The following is a 23,782-nucleotide window of genomic DNA, read 5'->3' on the forward strand; positions in this document are numbered from 1 at the left end:
AAATAGTGAAAGTCCAGTGTTGTCTAAGTGATATTATGAAAATGGTTTTGACCTCATGGGTCCTGTGAAAGGTTCTGGGTGACATCAAGGGCTCCAAAAACTGCACTTTGAAAAACGTTTTTCTCATTGAACCTGGGAGAGTCTCCCAAGTGTTCTCTGACTTTACCTCCTCTTCATTTCCAGAATCCCTTTCCCTTGTTTGGGCATCAGGCTCTCAAAGCTTATCTTTGAGTTTTGTTCCTGGACTCTCCTGGAAGAGAACTCAATCTTCAGAGAGGATGAGCATGTCCTCCATCTGAGAGGGGAGATGGGACAGATGTTTCCCTTTGCAACTGGGAACAGTTTGTGTCTGGAGGCACCAGAACCTCTTTTGGTTTTGTTTTATAACAGCTTAACATGTATGTCTATCCAGGTAATGACCTGACCTATTACCTCTTAAGAGAGATAATATTGGCCCTTTCACTTTACATGTATGTGTGTCTAAGGCATTTGACTTGATATCCCCAAAGCATGAAGAGCTGTGCTGTACAACAGAATGTTCTAGGAGAAGGGATTGTTCTCCATGTTCACTGAACAATATGGTGCCTCTAACCGTGTGGCTATTGAACACTTGAGATATGGCTCATGGGCTGAGACCTTTAACTTTTCATTACATTTCATGTATGTCTCTTGTATCTACCATATTGGACAGGACAATTGTAGAATGTTCTTAAATTTCATTATCTGCCCCCCAATACTATGTAATGCATAGGTTGATGTATAATAACATTATCTTTGTAAGGAAGTCATGGATTTCTCTATGTGGGTTTTAAGGATATCCTTAAAATACAGCATGTCCAAGGAAGTTTAATTAATATATACTTTAACAAGGGGGGGAGGGTTAAGATCCTAAATCTGAATACAGGCTGTCAAATCCCTGGCTCACCAAAAACTGCACAGGTGTGGACACTCAAGAGAAATTGGTGGAAAAACAGAAATAACTTAGAGGGAGCTCTACCCTTGAATGACAGACTGATCCTCATGAAATCTGTGAGTCTGCGCCTATAACTGCTGAATTTCCCAATCCACACAAGCTCAGAGAAACAGAAGCAAAAAAAAATCTCACTGAACAGCGGACTCAAAGGTCAGAATTTGGGGCTAGCCATGCATTTGGATATTTGGGAACACCTGGAACAAGGTGGCCAACAAGAGAGTGAATGGTAATATCTGAGTAGACGCTGCTGGGGATGGCCTGGTCCATCTCTGCCAACACCAGCATCAGCTGAGACGTGTCCTGTTCAACATTTTTAATGTCCTTAGCCAGAATCATGTGTTATTTCAGAAGAGCTGCCTCTTGTTTCAGGGCTGGGCCAGCACAGAGCATGTGGGGCCTGTTCTGAAGCACCTCGTCACTTGCTTTCTCTGTGTGTTTCCTCTGTTGGATGACAGCTGTGGCTTCCTCCCCAGGGTCACCAGTCACTATCCTCCCCTTGCTCTACGACACATTGAAATCTTCAAACAGGACCTTGGAGAAGGACCCTGCCCACACTGCCCAGGACTTCAAAGCTGGCTTTGAGTTGAAAGAAGGTCTGGGAGGTGACCCCTCGGAATCCACAGTACGGGCATTTGTACCCTGGGACCTCTCTGGCAGGTTGTTGAGATACACACCAGGATCCAGGGTTTGCTTTGTTATGACCTCATGAGAGCTGGTCACAGCTGAGCAGTGAGTAGACCAGGGTACTTTTCTTCCCCGGAGTTATAATTATCTTGATCCCTCATGAGTTTAGTTCCTGTTGTGCTCATTCCTAATCACCCCAAGACCATCCCAGGGTCAGAATCTCCATGGACATTCACACACACCAGCTATTCCGCCCACTCCATCCTGGGCAGACCCCTGTCCCACAGCTTCAATCCTGCCTCCCGGGGCCTGGGTCCTGCTCACCTGGGCAGGGCTGAAGACCCAGATCCCTCACTTCACCCTTGGCCTCTCTCCTGTCTCTGCTCCCCTGTGGCTGATTTTCCTGTGTCCTGTTCTCTGTGTCCATCATTTTTGTCTCCCCTTTGCCCACTAGTTTCCTTTGCCCACTAGAGGAGGGACATGGAAAGTAACCTCTGAGACCACGCACAGCTGAAGTGAATGTCTGTGCTCCCAGCGCCTCACTCACCTGGGCCTGACATGGGGTCTGGGCTGGATTCCCCTGAGGACAGGGCAGGCCTGGCTCCAGGGTCTTCTGGCCTCTAGGTCTGAGTTGTCTCTTGAAGGTTTCAAGGTCTGTCCTTCTCCAGCCTCTTTCTGAAAGTTCCTGGCAGCGGGTCATGGTGTGGGGCTGCTCATCCTCTGTAGGAGGAACCCGGGCAGGACACTCAGTGTGCACATTTTATCTGTGAGTGTTCAGGGATTTTCTTGAATTTTTTCATCATTCCCACTCTCCATTTTTTAGACACTTGTTTGATTTACTTATTGGAATACTCTTGATCAACAGACTCATATTCTTTTTTTTTCTTTTCACACACATACACACACACACATTTAAACATTCATACATACATGACCTTAATCATTATGGCATTATTCTTCCAGAGGCATCCACTAAATAGTTTATCGAATACTTTTGTATTTTTTTATTTTATTTTTATATTCCCCATACAATTGCAACCCCCTTATTTTGATCCCAATCCCTCCTTTCCCCGCCCCCCCCCCATAGTGTGTCTCTGGTTCATAGTTGTTTGTTGATTTTGATTTTTTCTTTTTTATAGTTATTCTTTTTCCTGGTCCCTTATTTAGGTTTTCTAGATTCCTGTTATGAGTGAGACCATCTGGTTTTCTTGATTTCTTCTTCTTCATATTTATTGTTTGTGTATAGGAAGGCTACTGATTTTTGTGCATTGATTTTGTATCCTGCCACTTTACTAAACTTATTGATTAGTTGAATTGGTTTTTCTGTGGCGTTTTTAGGGGTCTCTATGTATATTATCATATCATCAACAAATAGTGATAGTTTGACTTCTTCCTTGCCTATTTGGATTCCTTGTATTTCTTTCTCTTGTACAAACTCATATTCTTGTAGGTCTTCTCTCTGCTTGTCATTTCTTTTCCATTTGTATGACTTAGTGGGAGTGAGATTTCAATATTCCACTTCAACTGCTGAATTATTCATTTCTATGAACAAATTTATAATTTCTAAGAGCTCTCTTTTATTCTATGATTATATATATTAAAGAAATTCATCTACCTTTATGCCTAATTTCTTTTTAACGTATATTTTTAAAGATTTATTTATTTATTTATACATTGAAGAACTGCGGTATTATTTATTTATGCATTGAACAACTGTAAGAGGTGGGGCATGGTGGTGAGATGATTCACCAAGGACAGAATGGGGGAACAGAACTGGTGGATCTACTGAAATACACTGCTGAGGGGTACAGCTGGTGAGTCAGGAGAGGTCTGTTGTGCCATGTGGGTTACTCCCTGGCCAAGGATCAAACTCAGTCCTAGGCAGTGATTTTGCTGAAACTTAACCCTTATGCCACCAGCAAGGCCCTGTTTTTAATATATTTTTTACATCCTTTGACATTATTTAAAATAATAGAAAGGGACCTGTTAGCGCTCTTACTTCTCTGCTTCCACAAAATACACACTCCTTCCTCCCAGCGCGGGGCTCTGGTCGGGTTTACACGTGTCTTTGTCACCTTTACTCAGTGTCCATCTCTCATGATGGTGCAAGCCCCAGGTCTCCAGGGTCTTCTCTCTGCTCTCCATTGTAACTGCAGGGGAGGCAGTCTGGGGAGGCAGGAGCCAGCCAGGGAGAGGGATTCTGGGAAGTGAAGAGGAGGCAAAGGCAGAGAACAATTGGGAGATGTTCTCTGGTTCACTGAGAAAAGCATTTGTCAAAGTGTGGTCTGTGGAATCCTTGAAGTCACCCAGAACCTGTCACAGGATCCATGAGGTCAAAACTATTTTCAAAATGTCACTTAGACATTTTGCAGTGGTTGAGCGCTGGATTGCAAAGCTGCCAGCGGCCTTTGCAGCGCCGGTTGGATCCCTGGCCATCTGGCGAGGGCCCCACATGGTGTGCAGACCTCTCCCACAGTGCCCGCTGCTCCCCTCAGCAGTGTACTTCGTCAGTCTGCCTGCTCTGCTCCCCTCTCTGGCTCTGGTGAAATCTCTCACCCTCCCACGCCTCTGACTGTACCCAGTGCTTGTATAAATAAACAGATAAATTAATTAATTAAAAAAAAGTCACTTAGACACTGTTGGCTTTTTCACTATTTTGACATTTGCTGAGGTAAAGCTTAGTAAAAATGGAGCTTATATTACTAACTGCAATGTAGTTATTCTTCACCAGTACTTACCTCAGAAACACAACTCCAAGCTAGTTTCATTTCAAAATGTCTTGGTTGAAGCAATGAAAATTAGTTTCATTATTTTATCATCATCAAATCCAATTTTACAGTACCTGATGTGATGACACGCAAGTACACACAGAGGACTTTGCTGCCTTCCCAGCTACTACTGTGTGCCAAGGAAAATATTTGCATGAAATGAATTAGACTTTTTCTTTTCTCTCTCTCTTTTTTTTTTTTTTTTTGTAGGCAATATATCTTGACATGAAGGGATGAATGACATAAACTATGGCTATTTGGATTTGGTTAATTGGCAGACATTGTCCTGAAAATGAATGTGTGCTCCTTTAAGAAACTGACATTCAACTGACAATTGATAACTGACAGTGACCTCGACTTGACAAAATAAAAGCGCTCAGACAAAACCAGAATTATGGAAAATTGTGTCCTATCACTAATTTAACAATTTCCATTACTACTTTTACTTTTGGGATTTGTGGTGAAAATAAAATCAATTTTTTTTAATAATTTGATTCCTCTGTAATGAACACTAAAGGTCTTCATAACTTAGTGAACAATATATTACTTTAAAAAAAATCACACATTAGCACAAGACCCCATCAATAGGCAAGAGAGGAGTATGGAAATGTAACAGAATAAGAAATATTCAATGATATTGTTTTAGGTTTCACTTTGCAAATAACCTTTGAGAAATATCACCTGTAGAATTTTAATTTAGTATCAAAGTGGAATATTCACAATTATGTGAAAATACTACTTCAACATATTTGTGTGAGACTGTATACATTTTTTCATAGACTTCAACCAGAACCACAGACTAAATGCAGAAGGAAACATGAAAATCCGACTGTCTTCTAGTGAGACAGACAAGAAAGACAATTGCAAAAGTAAAAAATTGAAAAGATCCACGCTTTTCTTTTTTTATAAAAAAATAGTTATTTATTTATTTATACAAGCACTGGGTACAGTCAGAAGCGTGGGAGAGTGAGAGAATTCACCAGAGTCAGAGCAGGGAACAGAACAGTCAGACTGACGAAACACACTGCTGAGGGGAGCAGTGGGCAAGACAGGAGAGGTCTGTCCGCCATGTGGGACCCTCCTCTGCGGCCAGGGATTGAATCAGCCCTGCAGAGGCTGCAGGCAACTTCGCAGTCAATTGCTCAACCGCTGCACCACCGGGGAGGCCCCAAGATCCACGCTTTTCATTGCCCTGATTATTTTCAGAAATAAGTTATTTTTCTTAAGAACACCTTCTATTAACATGCATTGGATTATTACTATTATTCTAAATGAAATAGTTCCATGATTCAACACAGCTTTATTCCAAGTGTGGTAAATATGGGTAGAGATACCTCACACAAGATTATATACTTGGTGTCCTCCCTAATTTGTAAGACTGTGAGACTATCCAGGAAGGAAAATGACTGGAATCATGGAGACAGTGTAGCAAAGCTTTGGGTGAGGAGAGGAGCTGGAGAGCAAAGCCCCAGGTCCCCAGTCTGGTTCTCATAGTTCCAGACCCCAGGGCTGTGTCTAGGGCAGGAAGGTTACTATTGGGGATACCCCACTGCCCCCTTAGCCTCCCTTCTGTCTCCACCACCTGTGCTGGGCCCTGGACACTTGTGACTCCTCCCCAGTTCTCAGTCCCAGTGCCTGCAGGTTCCCAGAGAACCAGTCAGCATCACAGCCCTCCCAGGTAAGTCTCCACCCACCAGCCTGGAGTCAGAAGCTCCCCAGACCCCAGCAGTGCTGGTCATGGGGCCCCCAACCTCCTCCTGCTGCTTCTCTCCAGGGCTCTGGCCCAGACAGATACCTGGGCTGGTGAGTGCAGGGTGGAGGGAAAAGGCTTCTGCAGAGGAAGCTGCTGCCTTAGGCCCCTCTGTCACCCCCGAGGCGCCCCTCAGTCCTGGTCCCTTTCTGCCCCCCCACCCTGCCTCCTCCTTTTGTCCCCTGAGTCTTGCCCCTTCTGGACCCGCTGCCCATGTTCAGTCTCTGGAGCTCCCTCCCTCCTGGACACTTTCTCCCCTGCCCCATCTCCCTGGGACTCAGGACCTGCCCCGGGAGGAGGGTCCGCCCGGCTTTCACCCCTCCCCGCCCCCAGGCTCCCCCTCTCTGAGGCTTTTAGAAATGGTGATGTCCCGCCCGGCCTCGGGGAGTCCCGGTGCATCGCGGGGGCTACGTGGACGACACGCAGTTCGGGGTTCGACAGCGACTCCCCGGGCCAGAGCGCAGAGCCGCGGGCCCCTGGGCGGGCGGGCGGGGCTGGAGGGTCGCGCGAGGAGACGCGGCTCCGCAGACACTCGGCGCGGAGGCTCCAAGCGCTCCCGGAGGCCCCGCGCGGCCGCCGCAGCCAGAGCCGGGCCGGGGAGCAGCGCTGGCCGGGGCGGGTCACCGCTCCCGTCCCCACCCCCCGCCCCGAGTCTCGGGGCCCCGCGACCCCCGAGGCCGTGGCCCCTGCCGGGCCCCTTGACCAGGGAAGAGCACGCGGGACTTTCCCCCTTTAGGTTTTATTTAAGTTTGGGATTATTCAGGGAGGGAGATCGGGTGCGGGCAGAGACCACGGGGTGACTGAAGGGCGGGCTCAGGGTCTCCCACGATCCGGAGGACTCTGGGCTGCGACGCGGCGCCCGACGGCGCCTCCCCCGCGGGCACGACCAGCTCCCCACGACGGCGCCGGGGACGCGCCCTGGGCGGGGACCTGCGCGCCTGAACCCGGCGGCCCGCGGCTCAGCTCCCCGGCGCGAGGGGGAGGGGGAAGGTCGGGCAGAGCAGGACGGGAGCAGCGGGGGCGGCGGGTGCGTGGAGGGGCCCCCAGACTCCTGGGGTTGGGGAAGGAGGCGCCGCAGCTCAGAGGTGAGAGGGCTGCGGGGCCTTTGATCTCCCTGAGGCGCGCACCCCGCAGGGAAATGGAATCATGGTGAGGAAGCGCCCTCTTCTGGCCAGAGAGGGAGCTGCCTGCCACGTTTTCAAGCTCTGGGATGGAGACTGGCCCAGAGGCTCCCACTTTTTCTGAAGGACAGTTAAGGAATCCAGTTTCTCTGAGAAAGACGGGAGACCACCCCTGAAATCACCCTTCACAGCAGCCATCGTAGGAGCAATGAGTTTCTCTCTCAAGATCTTGTTTTTTGGTCAGAGAGCATTTTTGGAGATCTCACTCCTGCCTGTCTGTGTCATCACCCTTCACCCAAGTCAGCAACAAAATGCTCAGAGACCTGCATCCCACCCTGGACTCTCACCTGCTATCCCGGACTCCCAGACCAGGCTGGTTTCTGGGGTTTGTGCTTCCTCCCTCCAAACATACTGTTCTGTCCATTGGAGGATGGTCACATGAGGCTGCTTCAGTGTCCATGGAGGAGAACACAAAGCATGAAATTTCCAATTCTTCCCACTCAGGCCCCCAAAGGGCATATGTGACCCACCACCCCATCTCTGAGCATGAGGTCACCCTGGGTGCTGGTCCCTGGGCTTCTACCCTGCGGACATCACCCTGACCTGGCAGCGAGATGGGAAGAACCTGACCCAGGACATGGAGCTAGTGGAGAGCAGTTCTGGGGGGGATGGAAACTTACAGAAGTGGGCGGCTGTGGAGGTGCCTTCTGGAGAGGAGCAGAGATACAAGTGCCATGTGCAGCGTGAGGGCCTGCTGGAGCTCCAAGTCCTGAGATGGGGTGAGGAGGGGATGTGGGCACAGAGGCTGTTCTCAGACCCATTAGGAGCCCTTCTGGAGACCTTCAGAGGGTCAGAGTCTGACCTTCCCTTCCGTTTCAGTGCCACCTTTTAAGTTCTCCATCCTTACCATGGTCCTCTTGGCTGGTTCGGTTTTCTTTGTGGGTGTGAGCATTGGGCACAAGCTGGTTTCATGTGTGAGGAGATAGAAGAAGTACTCAGGTAGGCAAGAGAGTGGGGGGATCTTGTCTACTGGGGGCTTTCTAGTCCCAGGGAGAACTTGCCCTACCTTGCTAATGTGAAGTACCAACCACACATGTGTGTTACCCAGAGGGTATTTGGTCCAGTCCCCCCTCATCTCCTTTCTTCATTTTTCCCAGTCCTAACTTGGGTTTTTAGTCACAGTTCTGGAAATTTCCCTGTGGTGCAGGATTAGAAGATTCCTTTAGGACTTCTGACCTGGCTGCTCCATGGTCTCACATGATGTTTCTTCCCACAGGTGGACAGGAGGAAGCTACACTCAGGCTGCAGGTAAGTGTGTGTCAGGGGTTGGATCCCTAAACCCCTGGGGACAGTGTAGATGGAGCCCATGGGGGAGTCACCCTCATCAGTTCCTTCTGTGGTCTCATCGCGACCAAGTTTTGTTGTGTTCTCCCCTGGGCAGCAGAGTCCCAGGGCTCAGAAGTGTATCTGAGCCCCTAAAGGTGAAACCCTGGTGGCCTGCAGTGGGGGTGGGGGTTGAGGCAGAGGGGCTGGCACTAGGTGATGGGGATGCTTTCAGGAGTGCATCTTGAGAATCAATAGTGGACTATTGATGATGTTAACACTCAGGTAATTCATCTGAATTTCTTCATGATTACTTTCTTTCTTTCACAGTGTGAGACAGACTTGTGTTGGCCTGAGTGATACAGGATGTATTTTTGCCCACATTTTATGGATCCCCTGGTTTAAACTACTCTAGACCTGCGAGAATGACGCATATCCAGAAGACCAGAAACAACAAGTGCTGGCAAGGACATGGAAAAAAGGCGACAGTCCTGCATTGTTTTTGGATATAGACTGAGGCAGCCCTTATGGAAACAGTATTGAGGTTTCTTAACAGAATAAATGTGGTTCTGCCATTGGACCCAGCAATTCCGCACTGAGGATCTCCTCACAGAGGATAAACACTCTCCTGTGAAGGGACCTGCACTCCCGTCACCACTCAGCAATATTTGCAGTTACCAAGTGCTGCAGGAGGCCTTGATGCCCCAGCCAGATAAGACACTGGCAAGCAGCAAAGGTAAAGGGCCTCACACCATGGGGCTGAAGATTTCCTTGTGCCTCACACCATGGGGCTGAAGATCTAACATTCCTTCACTTTTTGTTCTTGGTCATAAAAAGAGAAAAAAAATTTCCCAAAAAGTACATTAGGCACTACATTATATGCATCAGTATACTGCAAATAAACGGCATGGAAAATTATCTGTTAGAAACTAATTATTAAACAATTTGGCCCACTTGACAATGGGAGACAACTTATTGAGCATGCCTGACAAGCATTGCAATACAACAATTATAGTAGGTCCTTCTTTTTTGCTTTCTCTAGAAGTTTCTTAGGAAAGTTTTTAAAATGAAGTTGACTATGTTAAGAAGTTTGTAGGTAAAAAAAAGTTCTGATAGCTGAGCAGCAGCTGGTCTCTGACTGAAGGCCATGTGAATAGAAGAGTCTTTTGATGCTGAGGCTTTAGCTGATAGGGATGCACTGGCGGCTATCCACTGTCTTAGGTAATTGTCTAGCTGAAATAATAAGTCTTAGTGTTAGGTCTGGTTTTTTATCTATTAACCTTGAAGGCTACCGTCTAGCTGGGACCCGTAGGAGCCAGTAGTCCATGGGAATAAAATACACTAATTGTTTCTGCTTTACACATGACAATGTACTTTTTCCTGCTTACTAAAGAGGAATAAAAAAAGACCTGCTGAGTCTCTCGGCAGAAGATACTAGCACCTCACCAAGTGTCAGTGTCTCCTCATTCTACCTCGTCCCCTTCCCCTCAGTCCTTTCGTTTTCGCCGACGCTGTCTCATCCTTTCAGGAATCCCTGACATGACATTTTGCTGGAGGCTGGTCCCCGGCAACCAAGTATGGACATAACCTAAATGCCCCAAACAGGTGACAAATCAAGAAGAAGCTGGGACTACATGTATACATATATGTACATGTACAGGTGATGTGTGTCCCTGTGTAATGAAACAGCATCCACAGTCAGAAAACATAACTCATGCCCCTGCGGCAACATGGATGGAAGAGGGAAAAGTCAAAAGGAAAAAAACAGCACCTGATGATATCACCTATGTATGGATGTAGAGAAACCAAACAAAGGGCCAGATTAAGCCAAACTTCAAAACTAAACCTTGAAACTCCCACCCCAGGCTGGGCTGACCAGGGCTGTAGACCAGCCCAGACTTCCTGGCCCTGCAGTGCTGAGTGGTGGACTGACCCTCTCTCGCTTGGCTCATTTATTTGCAGTATACTGATGCATATAATGTAGTGCCTAATGTGCTTTTTGGCTCATTTGACCACAAAAACTGACTCCTGCTGACTTGTGTCAATCCTGCCCGTTGTGTCTTGTTGCACCTGCACCACCACTGGGTCCCCAGCCTCTGCTGTTTGCCTGGTCTGAGATGGATCTCGTACTTGATGCTGTAGTTTTGTGAAAGAAGGTGACAGAAGAAAAGCACAGCAGCCAGCTGGACATGGTAAAAACGAAAAGTTATTCCATGGAGAGTTTACAAAGACTGAGCAAATTATTGCCCAATTATTAAATATTTTTAATGAGGGAAAATAATCTACATCCAGCCAGGAGACATACCAATGGTAGCATTTGAAACTCCTCATTGAGGGCCCTGCTGAGGGATGATCATGCTGAGAGACCAAGAGACACCAACCTCCTGTGTAAACACCAGGGGTGACCTAAGAGGTGACTGTGTCTTTCCAGCCAGTGAACCTGTAACTTATATTTTCTGAACCATAATTTTTAAAAAGGTGGAGAGAAAGTAGATTATTGCGGGGACCAGATTATTTGCTTTAGCCCCCCACATTCATTAAGAAAAACTCACTTTGTTTAATAATGCTAAGGCGCAGCGCCAAACTAGGAAACAAAAATACAGGATTCAGATGGGGCTACAGCAGCAAGGTCACCTTTGAGACCTGTCATTGCTGCTGAGTGTCCAGCACCACCTTCCGGTGCTGTGTCCTCCTTCCCATTCAGCCTGGCATTCAGACTGTGGCTGTGCCTGTTGGGGTGTCTCCTCAAAGGGGAGCACCCCCGGGAGCATCTCCAGCTGCCACTGTGACTTGGACCCTGGCCCAGTGCTTGCGGCTGTGCCACCAGCTCCAGCCTTCCCCGATGGGACTGTACCACCTTACACAGGCAGACTTAATTTGGCACTATTGGACACTGCAGTCACTATCTGGGGTGACACAGCCGGCCACTGAGCCCTTAGAGACTCTTTATTTCCCTGCTCTCCTGTTTGTTAGAGAAAACTCATTGTTGTTCCCTGAGCCTGAGTGGTTGCAACTGAGCACACAGGTGAGAGCCACAGGCAGTGCCCTGTCCTCTGCTTTAGCTATCCTTCTGAGAGGGGGCCAGGGAGGGAGGGCCCATACCTAGTACAGGAATCTGCACACACACACGCTGCATGTACACACTACATGACTTATGATCTGTTTTCTTTGAACTAAAGCTCTTGTTTTAAACTGAGATCCTGCCCTACTAATGCCCCAAAGAGTGCCGGACACTGACGCCCTCTGATGTACCAGGGGCAGGATACCCGGGAGGCTGACGGCAAGTTCTGGGGCTGATCATGATGGACACCAGGAGTGTCAGCTGTGACGGGCTGTTCTGATGGACGGTTTGCTCAGAACATGAAGGTTTGTCAGCGCAGAGAGCGCAGGGGGACACACAGGAGCGAGACGTGTGGAGAAGCCGCCTTACCTCTTGGCTTTGGTCTTAAACCAGGAACTTAGAGACCTGGAAGGAGACGCCTGGAAGAGACCCGTGGGGAGACCAACTTTGCCCTTGTACTTTAGTACTTTAATTTTGCTCCTTTTGGCCCAGACATGCTGGGTCCTTCCATCCACTCTCCAGGTCCCCACCTGAAGGTGCATTAGACTCGGGGGACCTTTCAGGCCGTAGTGGCCCTGCTTTGGGCCAAGGCTGTGTGGTTGGGTCTTTACCCACGAGGTTTGGGGAACTTTGGGTGTTTAATTCCCAATGTTCTTCCTTCTCTTTTCTTTTTTCAATTTCTTTTTTTATTTTAACATTTATAATTTTTTACATTTTTAGACAATATTTGCTTCCCCCCACCCCCTCAGATTGAGTCCCCATAGAATTTCCTTCCCCAAGGCACCCATGCACCATCACCACAGTCCCCTGTGCTCCTCTCTCCATCCCTCTGATCCCTCTCCCTCCTCCTCCCCTGCAGTATGTCTCTGATTTATAATTGTTTTTTTTTCTTCTCTTATCTCTCCATGCACATTAATTCTTTTAAAGTTCTTTCACACTAAGAAAAAAAATGAAGGTTTGTCATGAAACTTAAGAAAACTGCAACATTTGACTCATACATCATATCTTTTTATGAGCAAGCTGAAACAGTTGCTTTTCTCTCTCTCCCCCCAAAATATAAAATTTTCATTAAATGTTCTGATTTCTGGTTTCAAAATTTATGTTTCAACAAATCCAATAATGTTCTCTCCCTCCCCCACCCCCCTCCTTAATAGACAGTTGGAAATACAGGTATTTTACCAAGGCTTTGTCTGGAATGTTGTATTTTCAGAAAGCAGACTGATCTCAGAGCCTGCAAAGAAATAATATCCTGGCACCTGTTTTAGGGGTACAAAGGGTCTGCCATGAGGGTAAGGAGGCCCTTGACAGGCCCAGAAACCACAGATGTCTTGGGAGCCTCGAGAGGGATTTCCCTGAACATACAGGTACCGCAGGCCACATCTGATGGTGAGAACTTGGCGTGGTCCTTAGCCCTGACTCCTGGCATTTTGGAGCTCTCATTCTGAGGGTTCCTATATGAAATTCCAACAGAGAAAAATTAAAAGTCTGCATAATAATTTCTGTTCTTGCTGAATTCATGCAAACTCACTATGGTAGTGAGTGAGGCCAGGGGCTAATAATGAGTTTTGGGGTGAAAGTGCTGGATACCAGGAGCAGCAACTGTGACAGGCTGTTCTGATGGCTGTTTGCTGTGACTGTCTCTGTGTGACTGATTACAACAAGGCCAGCTGGAGATGAGATGGGGGTACGGGCCCTTTAGGGTGTGATGCCCCCCATTCTCTCAGATCAATGGTCAGTGATCTGTAAAGTGAAAGTGCTTGTAGATTCCATTCCTGGTTCTGCTTATAGCTTTCTGGTGATGTCGGGCAGCAGCGCCCAGGCCTATTCCTCTAACAGTTGTAGATATTTGCTGTCTGCGCTGTCAGGTGTGTTGTGTGCAAGTGCTTCTTCTCCACAGGGCTCTATGCGTTATGGCCTCCTTCTATAGAAGCTGTTGAGTGTGCGGGAGCCCCTGCTGTCACATTCCCTTTTGTTCTCCTCGCTGCAGGGGACGGGGCCACATAGATATCTCTGACATGTGTGTCATGGTGTGTTCTGTCCTTGTTTTCTTCCGTGTATTTTATGGCTTCTGGTCTTACATCCCAGCTTATTATCCATTTTGAGTTGAATTTTGTGTGAGGTGGGAGACAGTGGTCTAGTTTCATTCTTTTGCACGTGGCTGTCAGGTGTCCCCAGCACTGTTTATTGAAGAGGCTTCCCCTGTGAACCCCTCATCCTAACCTTGTCAACGTAAACTTTCCTGGATTGCACACTGGAGAAAGGGGTTTACTTCCTCCCATCAGTAGTTGTATTTTCAATTCACAATTCATTTTACATTCTCCCCAGTGCTTTGGCAACTTAGGTATTTACCTGAAAGTATTTCAAAAGCGCTTGAAACAATTAAAAAAGTTAGAGGTGTATGTCCATTAAAGAAGAAAGAAAATGACTAACCCTCCAGCATCAGGACAATTTGTATCTGAGAAGATAGAACAGGAAACAGTGAACAGTGTGCGCTGATAAAGCAGCAGAACCATCCCTACCTGGCTGGGTGGGGGGGGGAGAGTCAGTGTCCTTCTTGCAGGGTGTCCAGTGTCCCCCAGGGTTGTCCAGGGACACCTACTACTGTACTGTGCTCTGTAGCCCCTCCCCATCTTTTTCCTTCCCAAGGGCAACATTGGGGGGAGATGATGTTCTTGGGTGTGTCCTCCTGGGGCAGTTTTGAGTTCAAGTTTTTCCTCCTGCTCCCCTCCTGCTGGGGTGGGTGGAGCTGGGGGTTGGGCTAGACTGTGCTCTGGGGTGGGGTTGGGGCACATCCTGCAGCTGCAGCCCCTCCCCCAGGAAGTGTGGCTGGTCCTCTACACTGAGGGGGCAGGTAACTTTCAGTGTTTTGTTGGGAAACTGGTATCCCATCTTCTCTTCCTCTCTATGGAGCTGCTCTACTGTGTTCTTTCACACTCAGAGTGTGCTCTGCCTTTATATGACACGTGGTAGACGCCATTTAGAGCTTACAGGCCTGGGGTCCTGGGGTTCCCCTCATTCTGCCTGCTGATTGAGGGTGTTTTCTCTGATCAGGACTCATTTCCTTTCTCTGCTGCTTGTCTCCACTGGGTCCCTCACCCCAAGGCAGGAATCACCCTAAGAGTTAGAGACGAGGAGGTGTAACATGTGGTCCCTTAAAGTCTCATGTGTTTTGTGTTGATGCGGCGGATAGTAGAACCTATTTAGAGCAGGCAGATTTGGAGGGTCTGGGGTGCCCCTCTCCCTGCCCTGTAACAGAGGAAGCCCTCAGTGGGGATCTGACCCGTCTCCAGCTGTCTTTGGGGCAGTACCTTGTCCTTGTCCCTGGCAGGTCAGGGCTGAACTGAACAAGCAGACAAAGCAGGACAGGAGCCTGTGAGGGGACCCTATCTCTTTGAGGACAGTGTCTTTGTCCTGATGCTTCTCAGGGTCACCTGCTCACACTGAGGGGAAGGACCACAAGCAGGCGCTGGCCTGTCCTTCATGGGGGCCTGGGTCTGGGCCTCTGTCCTGGGGAGTCACTGGGTGTGATGATGGGGAGGGGAGGACAGTTTGCAGCTCAGGCCCAGGTGCTGGGAATGGTGTTCTGAGCAGAGCAGGTCTGGGGTGTGGATTCCACGGGGTGGGAAGGGAAGAGAGGATTTTTTTTCTCCAATAAACCTCATGGTCTCTAGCAGCACAGAGGCTCAGAAGCCCCGAGAGGAGCCAGGTCTGTCCTTCTTGGTTTTAGGGCCTAAGAGGTCACCAGGAAGGGCCCTGTTCCTGCTGGTAGGGAGTGGGAGTGGTCCTTGCACCCTGCTCCTGCCTCAGCCCAGAGCTCCTGGCTGCCCTGCTCCTCTGTGGGCCTGGCTGCCTCCTGCCCTGTCTCTCCCCAGCCCTGAGGAAATGGTGCTCTGCCTCCTCCCCTCTCTGCTGCTCCTCCTCCAGCTGCCCCCTGGGTCCCCAGTGAGTGTGTCCCTCCCTGTTCCTGTGTCTCCCTTGGGTGGGTGGGGCCCAGGGGCTCTGGGAACTCTTCCTTCATGAAGGATGGCTGTGGGAGGCCCCTGGCTCTAGAAAGATTGGGGTGCTCCAGGGGAGGGAAGAGCACAAGGGACTATGGTGATGGTGCAGGGGTGACTTGGTGGTGGGAATTTTACAGGAACTACACCTGAGAGTGTTAGGGGGAAAGGATGGCCTACATAAACTCCATACAGGCTTTGTGGACTCCACCCCCACTCCATCAACACACTGGGAACTACAAATCCCATGATCCCCAAAGGCAGGTTGCAAGGACCTAAGGGTGGAGTTAAGCAGCCATTTTCTCAGCTGGTGTTTATAACTGGCCATGTGAAGCAGGGTCTCTCTTTCTTGGCTTGCTCTCCTGGCCAGGCAGCACTTGGTCTTGGCGGCTCATTTGGGATTCCAGGTCAGCGGAACAGGTAGGAAGCATTTAAGAATTTATCTCCCTGTGGTTACCGGTAAGTAGGGGGGAAAAGCTTCAGGCCTTTCCGCTCTCCCACTGCACATGTGCACTCAGCCAAATGGCATGGCGCTGTGTGGCGTGGTGTGCATGGTGTGGCGTGGCACAGCAGAGTGCAGTGTCGTTCAGTGCCGAGGACAGAGGAGTGCGGTGGAGTGGATGGAGGAGTACAGTGGAGAGTGGCAGAGTGCAATGGAGCGCGGCAACGATGAAAGCGGAGAGCATCAAGACACCAAAGGGCAGGATGGCACAGAGCAGGTTTCCTAGGATCTGAGCAGACTGGGTACAGGAAGAGTCCTGGAGCTCTTGGTGGCTTTCTCAGGCTTCTATTGAGCTTTACATATAGTGCAGCAACCCAGTACATGGTTGGAGGCCAGGGGGAGGGCCAGAGGCCGCCAGGGGGCCAGGAGGCTGGTAGGCCTCTAAGGCACCCCCCCCCCCAAGTCTTCCCTCTGGGCTTCTCTCTCCTTTCTCCTGACTCTCTCTTGCTGACTATCTCAATACTCCTCCCATGGCCCACAGAAGTAAATAAGGCAGCTTATAACAATGTAACAACTGCAGGTGCCCCATCAGGCAGGGCAATCCTAATGGTGGGAGGGAAGAAAAGCCTGAAAAAGCATGTACCCTACAATTAGCCTTTTGTGTGTGCCTGCAGTTTAAGGCCCCTTTAAGCACACGGGTGAGGACCCACAGCCAGGCAACCCATTTTATATCGGGGTTGCCCTGTAATAGCTTGGTGCCCATGTGGTTTCCAAGTTACACCCATGGTTGACCAGCCCAAAGTAATTTCCTTGCGTTAGTCACCATAAGCACACTAGGTCTGCAGTGCGCAAAGTCCTGTCTCAGGTCTTGAACAGTTTGCTTTTTTTTTTTCCTTGCATACGGCCCTCTCTTACGGGTGAGTTTCAACCATGAGCTTAAGCAATTTCATCCCTAACTTGAGTTCTTTCAGTTTTTTTCCAGCCTTGACTTTGAGTAGCCTTGTTAAATATTACTACCAGTTTTATAAATGTAAATAATTTGGTAAAACCATGTCTATAGCACACGATTTTGCTTTTGTATACTTACGTGAGTGGTTTGTAAGCCATCCCTGCTTTGCAATCTATGCTTCTGGATGTTTTTCTGGTAGCGTGTGATAGTACCATTGGCTACATTGTTGCTTCTCTGAGAGCTCGATGCTCCACTCCACCTATTGAGACAATGCACCAACAAATTCAGGCTCTTTATTTAGCTGTGCAGAGTATGAGGGAGGAAAACCGTGCTGTTCTTAAAAATATGCAGGACCAAATATGCAGGACCATATACAGGCTGCCCTCCAAAAATTGGATGTATGGGAGGCTTGGCTGATGGCACAGAGAAGGAATAAACCTTCTCCTTCCCATGAGGACTGCAAGAGGGCAGAGTTAGAAGAGGAGGATTATCATTTGTTGCATTCCTTACAGAATTCTCCTCAGTGTAGCACTGTTCCCCCTGTGCAGACTCCTGAGGCTTCACAGCCCCCACTGCCCTCCAGGTAAGAAACAAAAATGGCGTCTCCTCCCCACACTAGAAATGGCACTCACATTGGCAGGAAGGGTCACCCTGAGGCAGGACAGTTTCCCTCTTTGCCAGATGCCAATGGGTGCCTTGAATGAACATGGCTGACCTGCTGGGTACTTTTGGTTGCACCATCCCTTTAGCACTGGGGACCTCCTAAATTGGAGGAGCTCTGTCCCCTCATACTGGCAGGCTCCTAAGAGGATGGCAAACTTGTTTGCCTCTATCTTCCTCTCTCACCACCCTAACTGGGCAGATATGTAGTCCATGCTCCAAACTTTGCTGACTCTGGGCGAGCAGAGAATGGGGAGTATTCAGGAAAGCCACTAACAGGATGGAGAATCCCCAGAGCCAGAGATGGTTGTCCCAGTGGCAGATCCCGAATGGGATGCCAACAATGGGGGAATGACGATGTTAGAACTGAGTAAAAAATGTTTATTGGTAGGACTGCAGCAGGGAATCCCCAAACAAACAAAAAAAAATTAACACAGTATTACAACTGGAACAGGGAGCTAATGAAGATCCATCAGAGTTCCTTGAAGGAATTATTCAGATGTACACCAGCCACATGGATATAAACCTAGATGCCCCAGAAAATGCTCTCCTGATCACTGGCATTCATCACACATAGTGCCCCAGATGTAAGGAGAAAGTTAGCAAAGGTGGACAGCATCCCAAAGATGAGTCCGTTCCAGGTAGTGGACTTGGCATTCTGGGTTTACAATAGAGGGGACAGGAGACCGAAACCTGCAACAGTTTTCGTACAAAGAGAGCACAGGACAGGGTTTCAGGGAAACAGTCAGGACTGAGAAGTGAAGCCAGGAGAAATGAACCCCTAGGGAGAAATCAGTGTGCTCACTGCAGGGAAGAGGGACATTGGAAGTGCAGTTGTCCCAGATTACAGGTGAGCAGGAGACAAAATAATGACAGAAGACAGGACAGAAGACTGAGGACACCACGACATGATGATTCATGCAGGGGTTACAGGAGGGAAGATAGATGGAGCACATGGAACCTGGAACCAAGGAGAGAGGAAAGGAGGCAAATGGTAGCCCAGAGTAGAGGCTCAGGTGATGATAGGAGGGAATACCATCCAAATATCAGGAATCAAGAGCCCAGTACAGAGGAAAGGAGACAAATGATAGTACATGGAGAAGGTTCAGATGAAGAATAGGGGGGTCCAGGGGCCCCACTAGACCTAAAATAGCCCAGAAGGAAACTGACCCAGAGACGAAATCCCGTTGGTCTTGTGAACCCATCGAGGACCTGAGATACTTATTTAAGAAAAAGACAAAAACTTGAATGTTACTGACTTCTTTTCCAGTTACTGTTGCAGGATACCCAAGGACTCACTTTTCTGAAGAAACCCTGAGATGACTAACATGCTCTAACCAATCTTTTCTTTCCAAGTTGAGGAGACGTGAAATAACATCTAGAATCACGCATATGCTGGCAGTATTGTTTTCACACAGAAAGGCTTTCGATCTTGATTTTGGTATTTCCTTTTAACTTCATTTTGGCCTATGAGTGAAACTGCAGTTGTATAAGATCTCCCATACGTGATAAATGGTAACTAAAGAGCTCTTTGTGTCTATATCTTGTATGTCTGGATGTCCTTTCCTTGTGTCCTTGTCTGGGCCTCTAGTGATTGACAAATTGGTATACATGGTGCCTATAGACATTGAAAGAAAAACTAAAGGTTGTGGTTTAATTGTCAACATTGTACTATTGAACTGAGCTGATGCCTTCATAGAGATTGAATATTGTTGTTTCTGCTGTTTTGTGATATTTATGGCAAAGCTTCCCAGAAATCTAAGTTCAAGTAAAAAATTTGGTAGCCTGTCATTTGGGTGATAGAAGGAAATCTTGTGGAACCTCAGTAGAGCTCCTGAGACACTCCACAAAGTTTCTCCCTTTCCTCCTGGGAAAGGCATTAGATGAATTTGTCCTATTTGGCTTACCTAGTAAAGTAACACTAGAAGGGAAGCATTGTCACTTGGGAAAACGGGTAACACTTTGGCATGTACAGAAATGTTCACATTTGTTTGCTAAATGTGTTTACAACCTCTCAGTATCTGATGTAAATTGTCAATGGTGATTGTTGCCTTGTAATATTGTATAGTACAGAAATTGTTTCTGGAGAAAATAGGGAGAATAGGCCTCAACAGATTCCTATTAATGGAACTGTTGAGAGTAAAATTTCCTACAAAGAACTGAATAGACCTGGAGATACACCTGATTTTTACTAGGTTTTGTTTGACATAATCCTGGTAATTTTTTTTTTTTTTTGCATTTTGTTCTGAATCCACAAAGTTTTCTTGTTTTGAGTGACCAGGATCTGCAGCAATGTTATATTATTTTTCAGCAGAGCTAACTTGTGTTTGCATTTTCTCTTCCCTTGATAGCAACACAGCATGAAAATGGTGGTAGTAATCTTTTACTACTTATCTCAGAGTCTGTTTTTGCATAACTTCCATAGGGATTTTGTCTGCTTAAACAAAAAAATTGGACATGAGTTTCATTGTGTGGCTTTGCGTGGATTTCTTCCAGGAAGTTGAAACAGAGCTGAACCAAGAAGAGGAGAACCTGTTGCTTTCTTTGTAGGGTTCCAGAGACCTCCAAAGGAAGTGAGGAAGCTTGCCTCCATTGGCAGGACTGGACAACCCGGCCAACAAAAAAGCCCGGGTTCCCTCTAGAAGAGGAAAGCCCAGGTGGAGTCTGATGAGACCAACTTTATTCCTGAAGCCTACATCGACCGGATGCCAACGGTTCGCTCTGATCCTATATGGAGTATTCCCACAAAGCCAGCTAAAATTGCTGTTTAGTTATTCTCCCCTGTGATTTTGTGCAAAAACAGGTAAAATGGTTTAAAAGTAGATTCAGTTTGCAAACTTTTGCTATGCTGTTGAAACAATTTGGGATCAATGTTGAGAGAACTTGTTTTTGCATAAGTTGAATCAGTTTTAATATTTTTTTCCTGTGATTTAATATCTTTGCTGTTTTGTTTTCGCTAATGCCTCCAGATATTTTTCTTTTTTTTTTTTTTTTTGGTTTGGACTGATAAACTATTTTCCAGGAATGGAAGACTTTTGCTTTCCACAATGGACGATACCTGGAGAGACTGGTTTTCTTTCAAACTGGAGCCCTGAGAAAAATTTTCACCTGACACTGTATCCCAGTATCCATATATTTGATATTCATCACCATGGAAATGGTGGCAAAAAGTAAAAGGGGATAATTATTAGGGGGAAAGGATGTTCTGAGCAAACTCCATACAGGCTGTGTGGATGCCACCCCCACCATCAAGACACTGGGAACTACAAATCTCATGATTCCCAAAGGGAAGTTGCAAGGACCTCTGGGTAGAGTTAAGCAGCCATTTTCTCTGTTTGTAAATAAAAACCAGCCATGTTAGTGGGGTCTGGGGCACTTGGCTCGTGCTCTTGGCCAGGCAGGTTTGGTCTCAGTGGGTCATTTGGGATTCCAGGTAGGACACATTAAAGACTTTGTCTCCCTCTTTCCTCCCTGAGTTGTACATTTCCTCATTTCCCTTCCCTTGTAAATAAACCTTTGTTAACCTTTTGCATGTGCCTGCAGTGTAAGTCCCTTTTAAGCACACAGGTGAGGACCCACAGTCAGGCAACCCGTTTTATATCGGGGTTGCCCTATAACACTCTCACCCTCCACACCTCTGGCCTGTTCCCCAGTTCTTGTATGTGTAAAATAAATAAATCCTTTTTTAAAAAGATTAGGAACCCTAAATAATCCTGAATAAGCTAAAGAAATGAAATTCATTTTAAAAATATTGCCCAAAGAAAACTCAGGCACAGATGGCTTCACTGTGCATCTATCAAACATTTAAGTATTAACAGGAGACCTACCCAAACTGTTGTAGAAAACAGTGGAGGAAGAAGCACCCTCCAAATCATTTTAGGTGGCTATGTAACTTTATACCAAAACCAGACAAGGATATCAAAATGTAATTTTAAACCAACATCTCCTGATTTCTTAGGAAATATTAGCAAATCTAAGTCAATACATTACATCCTACTAGGTTTTATCTCAACCTACAATTTTGAATAACTATATAGACATCACTCTAACGTATTATATTCATAAAGAACAGTAAACATAGGATTGTCTCCATGCAGAAAAGAGATTTTAATTATTTAATACCTATTGATGATAAAATCTTTCAGGAAAGTAGGATACCATTTTTTCAAACAAAAAAAAACTGACATCATACTTTATGGTGAAAACGCAATACTTTCTTATTTTAGGAACAAGGCCATTATACTAAGAGTCTTACATAGTGTATTATGCAAGAAAAATAAATAAAAGGACTATCAATTATAAAGAAAAAGTAAAGTGTAACATGCAGCTGATGTGATCACATACATAGAAAATCCTTAGGCAAAAGAAGCCTAGACTGAACAGGTGAGTTTACCGGAACTGACTGGTAGCACGTGTAGTGCCCGTTGGCACAGAACTGGTTCTTTATGATCCGGGCAGACTGGGTAAAGTAGAGTCCGGGAGCCCTCAGTGGCTTTCTCAAGCTTTTACTGAGCTTTTATATGTAGTGCAGCAACCAGGTACATGGCAGGCAGGGGTGCTGGGGGCCCAGGAGGCTGGAAGGCCTCCAAGCCCCCCAGCAGTCTTCACTCAGGGCTTCTCTGGCATTCTTTCTCCCCTTCTCCCTCCTGCCTCTTCCGCTTCTCTTGGCAAATATCTCAATACTGTAGCCATGGCCCACAGAAGTAAATAGCATAACTTAATGTAACAAATGCAGGTGCCCACCTATCTGGCATGCAATCCTAATGGCAGGAGGGGAGAAAAGCCTGAAAATCACTTACCCTACACAGGTCAACTGTATTTCAAAGCATCAGTAATGTAGAATTAGAAGAATAGATAATTCTAAATTCCACTTAGTATCAAAATAAAATATTTGACATCAAGTTAAAGAAATTGTCTTAAGATTTGTACACTGATTCAATTTACATGTGGAATATAAGGAAATCAACAAAAGGTCAAACAAGGATAAAGCTTGAAAACTGACCACAGATTGAGACTTCCAGAGTGTGGGTAAGGGTAGGGGAGGAGCACAGGGACTGTGAGGAAGGCTATCAGAAGGGGAGAGTGACCTGCTGGGAGCAAAGGTGGGAGGTGGGACCATTGCAGGATTACTGGGGTTTAGGTGGTGGGTGTGGTGAAATCACATGAATTTGTAGAGGTGTAAGACATGCACTGCGATATAAATAACATTACCTAAAAAAAAAAAAAAAAAAACCAACAACAAAAAAAAAAAAAACCATAGTTTGTGAAACCTAAGGAAAAAAAAGAATTGTAAACTGACATCTACATAGTGCTGCTGAGACAAAGTAAAGGAAAAGGAAATAAATGGAGAGAAAGGCCACATTCAGGACTGGAATACTCCATATTCTTAAACTTGATCTTTAAAGTAAATTCAATACTGAATCCTAGATGCCAGTCAAAATTTTGGTCATTTTTAAAAAACAATGACAAATTTCTCCCCACAACCTTATGCAAATATGACTTAGCAAAATTCTTTTTTAAAAAGAAGAAATATGTAGGAGGCACAGCACCCTGTTTCAAGACTTAGTATAAGCTAAGGTGATGAAAACTAAGTGGTGCTGGCACAGGGATTGTCTAGGTTGCAGGTGATTCTAGAACACTCTTCCTCACAGTAACAGGGAGGACCTCCTTCAGGTCTCACCTGAAGCTCAGATGTCACCTTAGATGTCACAGGAAAGTCTCCCCTGAAGATGGCACTCCCTCATCTCCCTGACCTTGGCTGTCTCTCAAAGTCACTCTTCACTGGCTGACCCTGATCACTGACTGAAGTTGCTTTGCTCTTTACAGTCCAGCGCCCCATCAGCATGCAGGCTCCCAGAGGAGCAAGAGGACAGGGGTTTCACCTGAAATATCCCAAATAGCCTAGTGTCTGGCACACAGTAGGTACCAAATAAATATGTTAATGAAAGAGTAAGTGTGGGACTCCTTAGAGCTGAGGCTGAGATGGCAAAGGTAGAGAGTTCCCTGGTATGTGATGGGGTGGGCAAGTCCTTTTGTTTGGACAGGGAGGAGAAACCCACTAGCTCACATGGACCAGGAACAAAGCAGGGAGCAAGAACTCAGTGCCCCTCAGCAAT

At 46.9% G+C, this 23,782-nt stretch overlaps 1 protein-coding gene across 1 annotated transcript in view; it reads left to right on the forward strand.

The window, feature by feature from the left end:
* The window catches only part of LOC311188219 (patr class I histocompatibility antigen, A-126 alpha chain-like), a gene marked incomplete at both ends in the record, with an annotated part of 330,968 nt that overhangs the window by 297,573 nt on the left and 9,613 nt on the right, over nt 1-23,782 (forward strand). The gene's annotated exons all lie outside the window — the stretch shown is intronic.

This window comes from Talpa europaea (genome assembly GCF_964194135.1).
Source record: "Talpa europaea genome assembly, chromosome: 2".
In the NCBI taxonomy this organism is placed as follows: Eukaryota; Metazoa; Chordata; class Mammalia; order Eulipotyphla; family Talpidae; genus Talpa; species Talpa europaea.